The sequence below is a fragment of the Paramisgurnus dabryanus genome, chromosome 4, assembly GCF_030506205.2.
Source record: "Paramisgurnus dabryanus chromosome 4, PD_genome_1.1, whole genome shotgun sequence".
In the NCBI taxonomy this organism is placed as follows: domain Eukaryota; kingdom Metazoa; phylum Chordata; class Actinopteri; order Cypriniformes; family Cobitidae; genus Paramisgurnus; species Paramisgurnus dabryanus.
The window spans coordinates 11351153-11367725 of NC_133340.1; positions in this window are offsets into that span (position 1 = coordinate 11351153).

The window sequence follows — 16573 nt, forward strand, 5'->3', positions numbered from 1 at the left end:
TATGACTCTCTCACCCCACCTCTCTCTCTCTCTCTCTCTCTCTTTGTGTCTCTGAAAAAGTGGCCCCAGCCATAGCAGACATTTTTGTGGTGAAATCATTAAACCCACGTGCGGAGCTCTCTCTGTGGTCACTGGGGGTCTTGCTCCTCTGCCTTTGGCTGAATAAATCATAAAGTTTGCTGGGAGACCACACAAGTAGCAGCAGCGGTGGAGGCAGGCAGGCAGGCAGACCCAGAGCTAAACGAACGAGTAAAGCAAAGCACAGACACACATACACTCAAACCTTTCCAGTCTGTACAACCCCCAAGCACACCCCACCCTCCTTTGCTTGTTCAGAACTGCAGAGGAGAGAGGATGAGAGTAGTTTGTGAGAGAAGAAATCATACAGAATGGAAGGAAATAAGAGAAAGGAAAACAAATTTAAGGAAGACTGTATGTAAAACATAAGTAGGTAGACAACGTTAAGAACAAGTATATGTTAAGAACATGATGGGGATATAATTAAAGTTTAGATTTGTACTAGAATAGAAACATGTTTGCAGTACTACTAAAGGTTGTTAAGAGATTTACTTTAACTGAAAATCTTATTCATCAGGATGAATGTGGAAGTGAAAGCTTGGGTGTGCATCAGTTTTAAATTAAATTCTGTCAAAAATAATTTGACAACCCATACTTTCCATATAAGTTTATAAAAAGGCATGTAACTGCTGTGTGTGAGGAACAGATGACAATATAAGTCAATTCCAGTAAGCTGCTATTAACTATTAACAGTGAGCTGCACTAACTTCTCAAATCTGAACTGAACTTCTGAACTTTTTAACTATACTGTGTAAGCCAATCAACTGTTACAATTAACATTCTTCAATAAGCACTATTATTCTCAATTTACAAGAAATGATGATATTTTATAAAACATACAACAATGTGTACAGTACATTGCAAATGAAGCCTCAGTTTCAATCATCAACAGCAATTGGTTACATATGGCTGGGCAACCTTAAAGCAAAGTTAATGAAACCCACTCTACTTCTGAGACGTTCCTACTCCATTCGCATCCTTGTTTAATGTATCTGCCCTCCCGGCCAATGAAATGTGTCCGTCATGCATGTCTCTGTGAAAAATGAATGGAGCAAGGGTGAGATAGAAGAGAAGGAAAAAGGTAATTCTACCCTGATCTTTAGAGAAGGCCAGAGCAGTTCTTGACCCAGGGGTTCAAACATTTTACGATGACATTTGACCTCAGAGCTACATGACTGGTGTTAGGTGGCTCAACCCCACCCATCTCATTATAAGGCAGGCCTGAGCTTTGATTGTGGCAGGAGAGAGACTATTATTTAGAGATGGTATCAGTGTCAGTGGTGTGAATGGCAGATCCCAAAGGTGAAACGTCACAGGTGGCCCCTATTGTGGCCCCTGTGAAAGAGCTCACATTAAAAAAGACCTGGAGGCTTAGTAGGCAGGAACTGAAGATCTGGGTAGTTGTTTCTCTATACCAGGGGTTCTCAAAGTTTACATTCAAAGGTCCAAATCTGAATTCTCATCATTTTCATTGGTCCGGAAAAACTGGTTATTACAAAAAATTGTCAAGCATGGTAATAACTTTATGTAAATAATTTGTTTATATAACAAATCAACACAAATAGTTTGGGAAAAACATAACAAGTGTATTTTGCATTTAAAGTAAAAACATTTTTTAAACATAAACACAATATGCCAAAAGTAACCAGGTGTAAAATACAGATCAACCTAATTAGAGAAATGGCAGAGTTTGTGTGATCCATCAGATGCATAAACCATGGCAAAAAAAGTGTGGTTTGTAGGCAGAGACACTGACCAAAATTAGGGGTGCACCTATAAATTGGCTGATGATGCTTGCTATGCTTCTCAATGAATTACGGTGAAGTGCCGCTACATCCAAAAGCCAGGAGGCGCTCTAGTGCAGAAACTCAATATGCGCTGCAGACGAAGAACCAGACGCACGCAGCTCCAGGAAATGTCTTAAGGATATATTTATTTTGCTGTTCTTCAAACCTTTTCAGGTATTTCCATGATAATAAAGAATATGTATAAAGATTATGTTTGATGAGTGTTGCTTTTTCAAATGCATGTTATAAACGACTCAAACCAACAGTGATTTCAGATTGATAAGGACTTACTGATCAAAAGCGTAGTACATGAAGTAGCTGTGCATAATATCTGGGTGTGATGGCTACAGCGTGACACAGGAAATTTTTTAAATAACTCGTTTTATTTTCGGACCAGGAATAATCTTAAATCTAAAAAGAAAAGAAAACTAAACAAATGGTTTACAAGTTTAATATGCATTTGTAAAGTAGCAAATGCACACATTTAATCAATCACATAGAAATTAATGCACTTGTACTATGAAGTGGACGCGGGTCCGGATCCCGACCGGAGTCCGGACTTTGAGAACCCCTGCTCTATACCATAATCACAGAATGAACATGTGATAAAACAACATAATGCAACAGAACAATTGCTTACAAAGTAACAAAAAGCTGCTTTGAAACCATCACCAATTGTGAAAAGCCCTATTTAAATAAAATTGAATTGAATTGAATTGAAAAAAGGTACTTTTAACAAAGTTCAGTGAATAATAGCTCTATATAATAGTACTATAATACAATAATAGCTACAATAAAATCTCTCTATATATCTTAAAATTTGCCACCTACAGTATTTGTTGTACAATGTCATTGTGACAATATAGAAAAACTAGCAGAATAGTGCTAAATTGCAATTTAATTAAACATTTTTCTTACTATACTATTTCATATTCTACCTGAAGACTTAACAGGTGCCTTGCATCCCCAAATCAAAGAAGGCCACCCAAACCACCAGAGAAGACACTGTCTTTGTCGTCCCGATGTTCTGTACAAACACAATTTTGAGAATTTAATAAGCTTTGTGGTCTGCTATCTGTGTGTGTGGTTATGGATTTCTATTGCACAAATCACTCTTTATACTACTGTTTATTATGGTCAGAACGAAGTCATGCCTTGTGCTCTGCACAAGAGCGGCCATATGTCAACATCTTGCTGGTGGTTCTCCGACTTCCAAACAACAGATAGGGTGCAGTGAACCTGTCATGTAAACTTTGGACAACACATTTAGCAGAACTGTAATTATTTACAAAGACCAGCGCATGGTATGTTTTTCCCTTGGTAACTCTGAGTATTAAAACTAATTATATTGGTGAAATCATCTGCATTAATAATCAAGCGAGTTTTATTTTTTAAGGGTAAAACTGACTTACTACTGTGGTAAATGTTTGTTTTTAGGTGTAAATGGTTATGCATCTGTATATTTTTTTTTAGTTGTTTGAATCTCATTATATGTTGCACCTTCAGTGCTTGATGAACCGTTCTTACAAAATGTGGTTCGTCTTTTCATAGGAAATGTTTGGCATGGTGCATATGGGTGTGTTTGTTCTTGAGAGCTTGTTATTGGGGGGATATTTGTGTGCACTCCTACAATGCCCCACCTGTGCCTGAGCCGTAGCCCCTCGGACCACCCACTTAGGGGAGAGACAGGGCAGTAGGAACGGCCTATAACCTCTCTGGGTGGGCATAAAGACCTTGATCTCAAGTAGAATATTTCAGACAACTAAGAGTTGAGAATCACAGAAAATCTGCATGTGCCTGTTAGATCATTGAGGTTTTACTGTACATGTAACTGCGTGGATAATAATAATAATAATAATAATAATAGAGTCTTGGTTTGAAGTGAGTGTGAACCAAAGTTACATTGAATTAAAGTCTAATCAAATCTAGTTTGCAAGGTTAAAATTCCACGTACTTGTGGGCCTTACAAACAAATCATCTAGAAGTGTATCTCCTGTACTTTACTTTACTACTTGTACACAAAAGGGCAGAGAGGGGATTAACTATGGTTAGAAGGACATGCTCCTTAAAGGGGGAGAGTTAAGCTTTTGGTAAATTGTGATTAGAGTGCTGTTTGTTTCTGGATTTTAAGAGGTCATCCAATGGAAACTATAGTCTAAGTTCAACTTCCATGTGATTCTGTGAGCTTTAATTGGAGTGATAAGGCTTTCTGTGTACTCAAGGATAAGCAGTACAGTTAGAATGATGAGCCAGGATGGCCGAGGGGAAGAACACTTCCACGGTGGTCTGAAGAGGAGCTAAACTCGCACAGCCACAGTGCACTGACTGCTACTGACCCTAATTACTCCAGCACTGACATGGAACTGATGCTCTTGCACTTTCTTTCTACACAATCCATCCATCCATCCTGAGGATTATTTGCCATTTTCACTGTATAGTCATGACTTTAAATTGTTTGGTCATGTTCCTTTACCTTTCAAAAAACATAATCTGGTTACATGCAGAAGCTGACATATAGCTATTTGTTTTGTTGTGGAACAAACATGGGTTGGAAGATAAAATTAATTCAAGCATGCACTGGTGTTCAAATAAACACAGAGTTGGAACCAAGATGAACAAACCACATATTCATTTACTGTTCTGCTCACATCAGCTATACAGTAACATTGGCCCTCACCTTATAAGACAATCAAACTCTGCTACTGACCCTTGGCATGGCCAGATTTGCCAGTTTTCTCCGGTCCATTGGCCACCCCCTTCCCTTTAACTTGCAGCCGATCTTTGCCTTGACTGATGGATTGTATTGTTTGGCCTTCCACCGCTATCATTGGCTCTGTTGTACAGATTCATATACTCAGCAGATATCAAACATGCCATCAATGGCCCTTGGGTCAATAACATTTTTATTAGTCCAGGGGCATCTAAACAGTAAACATTATCACCTTCTGCTACAACAGAGGTCCGCTCCAGTACTCCAGGTCCAAATTCACAGATTTAATGGAAAAAGTGACGTGTTTTCTCTCTCTTTTTACTGATCTGATAAATATTTAGTCAGCCCTAAGATGATGTGACAGATTGGTAGTCCAAACAATTTGCTTAACATTTGTTGAGATGTGATTTGTATACTGTTCTGCCTCTTTGTGGCAATGTTGAAAATAATATTCTAAACAGAAAGGGCATGTGTATTTCCTTATCTCTAAAGGACCATTAGATTTACTCAAAATGATACATTTAAAGTCATACAAATACAATTTGAATTTATAACAATGCTCCAGGTTTATTGTGCATCAGGGCATACACACATTCCTGTCCACTGTGGGGTCTTCGAGCACCACTGCGGAAAGGCAAGTGATCCTTATATGGTATGTGCGGGAAGGCCCTACCTGCCATTCAACACAGGGAGTGACTTTAAAGTCCACTACAATTAACATTATGTCTTACTTTTAAGCTTCCGTGCACTCCATTCATAAAAAGAGAAAAATAGAAAGAGAGTTAAAGGAGTTTAGAGTGAGGCCTACCACGTCAAACAGTTCACTATTAGTTTAAATGGTTTGCATAAACTAACATCAAAGAAGAAAGATAAAATTGTATAATGACAACAACAACTTCATCCTAAACATGGCTAAAATAGTCTTATCTTTACTCTTCCTAAACATTAAAATCTGGCAGAGCAAAAAACCCTCCTTAAATTAATTTTAAAAACATAATGGTCATGTAATAAGTCAAGTAAATCTACATCTATAGCTGCTATCTGTCTGTGACATGTAATTCAAAGAGCTGAAATTCAGAAAGCTCAAGAGTGTTTGGACATGACTCGTGGCCTGCAACCGCAACAGTACACTGTCCAATTGACCATACAAATATTTGGAAACTGCAAAGTGCTCATATTTGGCAGGCGACTATCCCTTAAAGCGGCGTGGAAACCGCAGGTTGAGAGTAATAGAAAAAAGGCTCTCCCAAAGGAAAGACAAGTGTTGAAAGGTCTTTGAGAGTTCTGCTGCACACAGCAGTGATTGATGATCAATCGGCTGCTTTGTTCCTGCATCAAAAACGGGCTGTGTGAACTTAGCAATGCTGATCCGCTGAGAGAACTTCACAAACTTGGTGGGCCAATTGCATCCGATTGTAATGTCTCAGTTCATTAAACTTTTAATAAAAAACACACCTTGGGCCTTGTTGCTTGGCACACAGAACAGCAGAGACGGCCTCAATTTGGTAAGAATCAAAGGGCTGCATGCAAATGCGACAATGACTTGAAGATTGATTAGAAACACTCCGAGACTGCAAGGATTTTTGGTAGGAACCACATGCACAGACCGAGATCCACTGCAATTTACAAGATGAATACCTTCTGGATTAGTTATTTATGCCTCATTAGCTGATTCTCGATATGATTTCCTATTCAGTGAAATTCATGCAATGGAAAAATCCCATGTGTGGCACACAACACGGTGGGCCTTAAGACAGTGATGACAAACCACATCTTACATACTCTTCGCTTAATATGTTTGGGTACAATCCTGAGACAATGCATCACAGCTTGTGCATTCTTCTAAACGCACTAGCTGCATTAGTAACACTGTTAGGCTGACATTCACTAAGGTAACTGTAACATCTAATACTGTATGCAAAAACACATACCACTCACTTGCCAAAATATGCACATATGTTATTTCTGTGGCTTAACGGGGTGTATGTGTTTCTTTCTCTTTAAGATAAGAAGACTAAGAAGAGCCAGAAGCTGAGACAGAACACTTTGGTAAGGAAGCACAGATCTTACTGTCCAGCAGTGTTAGTAAAAAAGTAATTAGTTATAGTTACTCGTTACTTCTCACAAATAGTAAATGAGTTAGTAACTGCATTAAATCATTATAAAAGTAACTAATTACCAGGGAAAGTAACTATTGCGTTACTTAAAAAAAACTTAAAATATTTCAAATAACTTGGATGCACCAATATTAAATCTGTTAAATGAATTAAATGGATATTACAGAGAAACCACAAATTTTGTAGCAGCCTGTGATGCAGGGCCGGCGCCACGGGGGGCGTGAGGGGGCTTCGCCCTGGCACTATCCCGCCCCCTCAGATCACCATTAATGTTGAATGGGATTTTAATGATAAAATGCGCTATTTAAAAATCACATTTGCCTTGTGTATTGTCTTCCTAAAGTGATTTTTATAGTCTAATTATTTAACAAAACAAAAAAACAAGTGTGCATGTATTCTACCGTGACACACGCCCACTCCATGTGTCTAGGCTTGTTCGACTTCATGCGGCGCCGCTAGGACTGTCAGGCGAAGACGTCAAAATGCAGCGAGAGCGAGACGAAATGACACTGAGTATGATTTCTCGAATCGTTCTCGCGGTACTTTGACGTCATCTGGCTGTTGGTTCTTGCAGCAGCGCATGAAGTTGAACAAGCCTTTTGTGTTGACGGCTTGACGCACGCCGACAATGAGCCCGCGTTCTGAGTCTCAACCGGAAATCAAGATGTCGAAGTGGGAAAGTATATAAAGAGTTACAGAAAGGAGTGGGAGAGTGACCTCGGCCTAGCAATGGATATATGGAAAATAGCACTGCAAGTTCTGCACACCGGACTCCGGATTGTCACACATCAATTAATGCTGTGGCGTGGATGAATTATCGGAGCATTTCAGGTGCACAGATCCAAATGTTCGGCTGTCATTAAGTCAATTCTGGCACCATGAACTTCAGCCAGACTGTACATAGTTTTGAAAAGTTCAGATGTTCATGTTCTTCAGCATCCTTGCAAGTTAACGTACAATCAAACAGCCTATTATTGTTCTGCATTTAACGTTAAAGGTAAGCCTGTACAATCTCTCTCTCTCACACACCTGTTTATCAAGAGTATAGATAAAAAACAGACATTGTTGAATTTATAATTAACGAATTTGAATTAGCCTATCCTACAGCATAGCTGTGTATGTAAACGAGTTATTGTCATTTTGCTATTGTGGTTCTCCAGCTGCTTAATCGCTAGCTTATGGTGCATTACTTGTGGCAGTTAAAATAACTAGGTTATATGATCAAATTGAACCAAAATGTTGATAAAATGTTGCGTTTGGACCGTTTTTGGGCTGAAAACCATCAACTCTATTTGCCAACACTGTCCCCCACCATTACGTAAGTTGCGCGTTACATAAACATGCCTTTCACCTCAACGGTGGAAAAGTAGTGCTTATTATACTTTATGTTTGCGACTGCTACTTTTGAGCTTGTAGTACTTGCCATCGCTCTATCGTTGAGGGTGTGTGTGACTCGGACGGACTGCGTCGCGAGAATCGAGTTGTCTGTGAGTGCCTTGGATGGGGCTAACAACAGCAGCAGCACCCGCTGCTCGTTGAGAAGAGAGAATCACGCATGCTTTCACATCAGTCTCCAAAAGTCTCCAACCACACCAGAAAAAATTCCTAGATTTGTCCTAGTTGCTTTTTTTAAATAAAGTCGCTAAAGGGGTCTAGAAAGTTGGTAAATCCAGCGACAAAGTTATCAACACTGCTCAGACCTTTTTTACACTGTTTAAACTGCCTGGACTGACTGTGCGTGTGCTTGTGTATCCCTTCTGAAAAAAAACAGCAAGACCAGCATATGTTGTGTTTTGGTTTGCTAGTGAACACCAGCTAAACCAGCATCAGCACCAGGATTAGCACCAGCTAAACCAGCACCACACCAGCATTAGCACCAGCATCCCATGCTGGTCATACCAGCAAGACCAGCATATGTTGTGTTTTGGTTCTGGTATGCTGGTGACCACCAGCTAAACCAGCATCAAACCAGCATAGACCAGCATAATTCCCATGCTGGTCCATGCTGGTTTGATGCTGTTTTTTTCAGCAGGGAACTCTGCCTCTGGTAGGCTAAAGATGGAAATTAAGCCAATCATCATCAGGTATGTTTTTGTCCCACACCCAACACACACACACACACTTAGAAAAACATTGCCTGTCTGGCTGAGAGAGAGAGCCTACTCGGGTGAAAATTGCTTCAGTGAGATCAATTATAGTAATGCGCAGCATTTTAATGTCAGTAACGGTAACGCTGATTACTTATAACCCTGTTATTCCCATCACTGCTGTCCAGACAAAAAAAATGGAAAGCCAAAAGAGCCTTTTATTTGAATCTTTTTACATCTTAACTCAATAAAGGGAACTTTTTGTTCTTGCACAAGCCCAGCAATGTGTCTTTTCAATTACCTGAAGATAAACTTTGAGGTTTGCATTTATTTAATTTTGTTCTGTAGGATATTTACATAATGAGCTTTTCAATGCAAAAGGAGCAGAAACGGAGCAGTTAAAGTTATGCAGTGGCAAGAAAAAATATGTGAACCCCTAGAAATAAACTGGTTTTCTACTTTGATTTGCCATACAAATGTGATCTGATCCTCATCTAGGTCACAACAATAGACAAGCACAATGTGCATTAGCTGACATCACACAAATAATTATAGTTTCTTGTGTGTTTTTTGAAAACACCCATTAAACATTCACACTGCTGGAGGAAAATGTAAGTGAACCCTTGGATTTAATAGCTTGTTGAACCTCATTTGGCAAAAATTACTTCAAGCAAACACTTTCAGTAGTTCTGAATCAGACCTGCACATTGTTCAGAAGAAATGTTTACCCATTCCCCTTTACAAAACCAGTTCAACTCAGACACGTTTGTAGAATGTCTGGTGTGAACCACTCCCTTGAGTTAATTCCACAAGTTCAGGTCTGGGGTTTGACTAGGCCACTCAGTGGTGGATTTACTTTGATGCTAATTGTCCCGCTGCATTAACCAACTTCTACTAAGCTTCGACTGGAAGACAGCCACCCTGAAATTATCCTATAGGATATTTTGTTAAACTTGGGAATTTGTTTTCCCCTCGATGATGGCAAGTGATCCAGGCCCTGAGGCAGCAAAGAATGCCCACATCATGATGTTTCCTCCGCCATACTTCACTGTTGGGATGATGCTTACTGTTGGTAAGCGGTGCCCTTTTTGCCCCACAGTATTTTTCTGAACAATTCAACTTTTGTTTCATCAGTCCATAAAATAATTTCCCAGTAGCACTGGGGCTTGCAAAGGTGCTCTTTTGGAAACTTCACGCTAACAGTAATGTTTTTCGGGAGAGTAGCGGCTTCTTTCATGGTGTTCTGCCATAGACACTGTGCTTGTTCAAAGATTTACATATGGTTGACTCATGAACAGAGATGTGTGCCAGTTCCAATAATGTCTTCAAGCCTTTAGCTGTTTTTTCGTGGGTTTTTCTTTACTTCATTAAGTATTCTGCGTTGTGCCCTTGGAGTCATCTTGGCTGCGGGCCAACTTCTAGAAAGGATAGCTACAGTTTTAAACTCTCTCCATTTAGAGACAATTTGTCTAACTGTAGACTGATAAATGTCTTAACATTTTGAGATTGTTTTGTATCCCTTTTCAGTCTTATGGAATGGAACAACTCTTGATCGGATATCTTTAGAGAGGCAGGGTTCATAAGAGCTGATGCTTCATAAGGACAGCAATCTTAAAATGTTTAAGAGTTATTTAATCAATCAAAGTTGTACTAAACCACACCTTTAAACTAATTTTATTTATTGGACTCCAGTTTGCCAGCTTCAGATACATATACAAAGCTTTTATTTAAGTGCCTCCAGCACTGTAAATGTTTAATGGGTGTTTTTTTAAAAACATAAGAAACTAAAATGATTTGTGTGTTGTCAGCTTATGCACATTATGTTTGTCTATTGTTGTGACCTAGATGAGGATCAAATCACCTTTATGGCAAATCACTGTAGAAAACCAGTTTATTGCTAGGGGTTCACATTCTTTTTCTTTCCACTGTAAATAAGAAGGCTAATGTACGTTTAAGGTAGTACTATGAGCACATTAGGTGAAAAGCGGGATAAATGTGCCCCCTCAACAAAATAAGTACATAACGCCCCTGGCTTCATGGGTGTATGAGTGTGGACAGAAGTCATCATATGCCTGCTGAGGGTCAGCAGAACAGACTGTCCCATGGCTCTCTCTGGCTCCACGATGCAGTTGAGGAATGAGAGAAGACATGTGTTGTTAGACAGGGTGATGACCCCGCTGCCTGCAAGGGTGAAGGCCTTGCTGGGAAAAGTCCCCGGCCCTACTAGCTCGATCATATTGGCTCAAGCCACCACTTGCTAGGCGAACCTGAAGGAACACCCTGACACCCACGTCACCCGGGAACTAATGAGAACCTTCAGGCCGACCTGACTAAAACACACATGCAGGAACTACTAGAGGTTAGTGTCAGCAACTTTTCAAAATATGCAAGAAAACATTTTGGAACAAATGAAGCGATGCGACACAGAGGGCACATAAGAAATTGTGAATGCTTGACTTGTGCTGTCTGTGTGGCATTCGGAACAGCAACCAAAAACCCGCCTTGGACTGTATCAGCAAATACAACACCGACCACAGTTTGTGTTTCATTCAGGGTGGCAGGATGAAAAAACAGGCCAAACCTGTTGTTCTGTGGTTTCTGTTGGACTTAACTTCGCCCTTACAGAAAAACTAATAACAAAAACATATGGACATAGAAAGCTGAGCTTACTAGTGGAATGAGTCATTCCTGTTAATCAGATGCATGTCAAAGGGAAGTTTTCACTTTGGGTTTTGATATAAAAGAATAGCCAGAGGGCCGAGCTGGGAAATATTATTCTGCAAAGGAGACTTCATACCATTCCCTGGGACAATTAAACACATGACCTTTTGAACTGAGATGAAAGTAAGAGCTCAGCGTGGAGCACACTGGACCAATCTATGCCTACCCACTGTGTATCTCAGCCTATCGGCACTATCAGATCTGGGCACCCGCTTTTACTGGAAAAAAGCAGACTGAGTCAACATTGTTTCCATGTCACATTTCAGATTCCCACACACATTGTAGATCAGCACTAAATAGCGGTTAAGTCAGTTTGATTGCAAACTTGTCTATTTTAAAATCATAATACATTCACAAGCATGACATATATGATATATTCCTGGCTCACCCATGCTGATATTAATTTTGCTTCTAAAGTACAAACACTCATACTTTAAAGTCAATGTGAACCTTTGGAGATCAACCTGCTGTCTGCATGGATGGGCACATAATTTTTCCATTTCACTTGCATTTGGACTTGTTTGAGCAATATTAAGTGAAATATAGATTGCTAATTTCACAGTACATCTCCTATCAGTTAACCACAAGCTTAGATGGCTTGTAGATGGATAAAGTTTCCTCAGTCCAGAGTAATCTAATACAGAGGAGCTAAAGACACAATTTAGTCAACAGTGGTAGACAGTACCACCAATATTGGTTGCATTAAACAGTAGACATCTTCCTGATAGCGATTCAAGGAGGCCGAGTCGAAACAGATGGGCCAGGCGTGGGGCACTGGTGGGATCATGTTGAAGGACCACCATCAATGCTGCTATACACAGCACATCATGCTCAAAGCCCATTCCTCCCTTTCAACTCAATTGCAGTAAAGCACAAGATGCAAAATCACAATGAAGCCCCAATTTGCACTGACATATGGGAGGCAAATCTATGGGTCTACTTTTGGTAGTGCCTTTGGCCCCTACTGGAACCGTTTACAAATAATTAGCCTAGGGACAGGAAAAAAGAAAAAGAGAAAAATCCATCTGTGTGCTAACCCTATGCTAACCTTTCAGGATTGGAAGCTTTGTGTGATCAGAATGAAATTTGGCAGTTCAAGCATAAAATGGACATAAATTATGTGGTTTATTTGACATTATCCAATCCACAAGACCTCATAGTGGTGCAGGTTCCTTCTGGTCGGCAGAGGAATCAGAAAGCGATGATCAAAGATGATGAAAGGCATGTGTGAGTTTGCATGTGATAGAGTGGTGCGGAGGTGGGGGCTTGTGGTGTGCGTATGTGTGGTAAATGAATAACTCTATGATGAACATCCAGCATTGCACACAGGTCAAGCAAACAGTTTTAGGTCATGAGGGCTGCAATTCAACGCCACTTTGATCCATTTTATTCATAGGGCAATGTCTACTACCATGCACCTAACAAATAGTATCAAACTTTGGCTTTAACATGAAGGAGGGGGGCACGGAAAAATGAAATGTCATGTTTTTTAACTAATTCAGCATCTTGACTTGCTTGCTTTCATGTAGGATGTCCTGTTGCAACGTCAGTAACTAATATGGGTTGCGGGAGGGATTCAATTACTTAAGGAAAAGTCAACCCATTACATTCTGACAGAAAGCATTTAAAAGAAAGAAGGAAATAAATACATTGGCGGAACAGAGGAAATTAGAGAAGAGATCTGCAGATGCCAGGGTGAAATGATAAAGGGAAATTGGGTGTGACGGAGTTTGAGAAATGAGAGAAAAAGAGAGATATGGACAGAGGCTAGTAGTCAAACTTAAGCGGAGGTAAAGGACACGAATGGAAGGAAACTTCGTGTGGTCCAATGGCGAAGGCCAATGATTTAGAGGTTGTTGATTCTGGGCAGACAGCCCAGCGGTTCAGCACAACCAATGACTCACTCACTTTCACACACACTCACTGGGAGCTGCTGGCTCACTGTCTAAGTCACCACACTTAAAACATCCTTATGTGTTTAGAGTCATTGAAGTGGAAACCAGGGCCTACACCGATTGCTGGAATGAGCTACTGAATCCCTCTCTCTTTTTCTGCAGAATGTTCATAAACAGATGGCCAGACCTCATTAGCCATGTCACAACTGCTGAGAACACCATGAACACATTCCATTCTCTCTGAATATGAAAGCCTGTAAATAAAATGTTAGACAAATTCCCATTAGTGCTGAGATAAGAATGTATCAGAGTAGGTCACGTTTTGTCTCCCTTAATTAGAGATCTGACAAGAATTAACGGATGCTATAAAACAACTTAAATTCTTTCTAGACATCTGACAGGAGCGTAGGCTAGTCACATGATTTAATGATAGTTAAAAGAAAAGGGCTCCCTAAGATGTCACCAATAGGAAAAGTGCACCTGCACACTCTTTAAGTCACATATGGAATCATAGGAAAAATTTAAATGGTGTCTTAGTTTAACCTAATCCCCTCACAAAGTGCCCTTTCACAGGAGAAGTGTAATTTTGCCAAAACTAATTTTGGAAAAAGTTTGCTTTCCTAAAATTAAGTTCAATTTAAATGCAAAGATATGTATATGTATATATAGGCTTTATTTGCAGCATTATCCATAACAGGTATAATCTATGTTTTCAAGGTAACATTCTAATTCAAAACAAAGTGGCAGTGAATAGAGTTTAAATCCAACTTTTGAATTTATACTGTATGTGAAATGTCATACTTGGACTTTTCTTCTTCTCTTATAAACATTTACCATAATTTTACTATAGTAGCCTGTGATATTTAAAATTATAATAGTCTTAAATCATTATATTAACCATATATATTTTAACTGCTGTTTATAGCAAAACTATGACAATAAAAATGTTACTTAATCTGCCTAGAGTATTACTACAGCAGGACCATAGCTTATTTTTAATAACACTGTTTCCCAACCAGACAAAGTCAATCAAAAATCACAGCCAATCAAAAAACTGTGAAGTCAGAGCTCTCTATAAGTGTGTCCTGCATTTGCATCGAAAATTGGTAGGTACAAAATCAAATACTAAATTAAACAATTAAACGTTATTTAAAATAAATACTCAATTGCTGATACGCCAATGAGCATGCGCGTTCTGTGCCTGCGTGTGGGGGCAATAATACCAGGAGGTTGCAATAATAATAATATTGGTCGGCTGAGTAGGGTGTCTGTTGAAAGACCTGAAACACCCAGTGATGCAAGGAAACAACACTGATGATGTGTCCAAGTTTGAGCATGAGAGGCTGTATGAAGAACAACTTAATAGGACATATTTACAAATATACAGATATAATGATATGGATGTGTAATATTTATGTTGATAATTAATATTCATAATGCACAGAACTTGTCATCAGTGAGTCTGGTCTATTGTAAGCAGTTGTGTTGTCATCAAAGCTTTGGTGCAGACACTCTGCGGAAGCTCTCAAGTTGCTCTTGAGTTACTCTGATGTTATACAGTACATCACAGTGTTGTGACAAATTGTAACCAACATGCACTGCTTCAAGTTAGATCCCAGTTTGTCTGTGCAACGCTTGCATGTAGATTAACACACTCAAAGTCTGGGTAATCAAGTACACCAGATGCAGTGTAAAGTACATGCACACTTTTGGGCAATATTCTTTATATTGTTAGTGGGCAATAAGTTTAATGTATGCATCGATAAATAGTAATCCCATTATGTGTAAAAACGGCATATACTGTACGATTGTATATGTCGGTGAACTTAATTTACCTTAGGGGAGAACCAGGGCGAAAGTATATGAAGGTATATTTGGTGCAAAACAACTCCACACCTGTGACAGTGGAATTTGTATTTGTAGAGATTATCCACACATGTGTATCAGTAAACTTGAAGTCGCAGAGGACGTGATGCAAACTTGTAGATTTTTTTTCTTTCCCTCAAATACAACAACAGTTACACATTCACAAATCCTTCAGTGCAGCTGCACAAATCCCATTTTACAAATCACAGATTAAGAAACTCACAAGTTCACATTTTTTGCTACAATTGATGCAGTAAATATGGTGCATAACCTACTTGAACGCCTGCATCAAATAATGTGAAGTCACACACAAATTTTGTACATTTGCAAAATCAGTTTGTGCTTCTGTGTGTACAATTTATTTTTCACAAATATTTTTTTATTTTTTTTAATATTTTCTAGCCCAAACACAAGTACATAAATACAACTGCTTGAATCTGCTGCTACGAGTTTCAAATACTCTTTTTCGTGTGCTCTCTCTTCTGCACCAAATATCTCGAGATAAATGGTGCGAAAGTGATTTGTATACCTGTAGGCTTTGGCGAGCACTGTTCAGCACTGCCCACCAGGTGGCGCCCCAGACACTCACTGAAGCAGAGTTTATTAATTACCACCAATGTTTCAGCAAGGTAAATCATCTTTATCAAGGTATTATTTTCACCAAGTGGAGAACAATATAAATGGGAGTGCTAATTATACACACATGAAGGTAATTACATACAATACTCCAATGATTCATTAGTAAACAAAATATAAGTTTCATAAATTTCAAACCATCAATATAAGTAGATTAAAAAATACAAGCAGCAAATACACACATAGGCCTACATTTAAATAAGATACCAAATGATGTAAGTCCCATTCATTTTTAATATCATAAAACAAATTATTTTATTTTTCAGACTAATTTTTAATTCAAACAGGAGGTGGGGCCATGGAAAGAACGTTTGTGATTTCTTTTGCAAAATAACCTTTTTTTGAAGAAAAATATGTGTATTTAAATCATGCTTTTTCTTCTAATATACTAATTTGGATGATTATTTCTGTCTTTTTGAATCGGGTTACTGAACAACTAAATTCTTTTTATTATTATATAAACAGTTGTTCTGATTTCTTAACATTTACTTTGGATGCTAACCCAAATCAAATCAGCTTTTTAGACTTGTGGATAACTCATAATTGTTTATATAGGGATCCGATTAAAAAACCTACAGCTCGTAATACACTATTGAGAGTGGATTCTTATTGTCGTGAGCAGGGCCGTACGCAGGGTTTTATAAATACCGAGGTCCATATGTATTTTTTTAGGGCA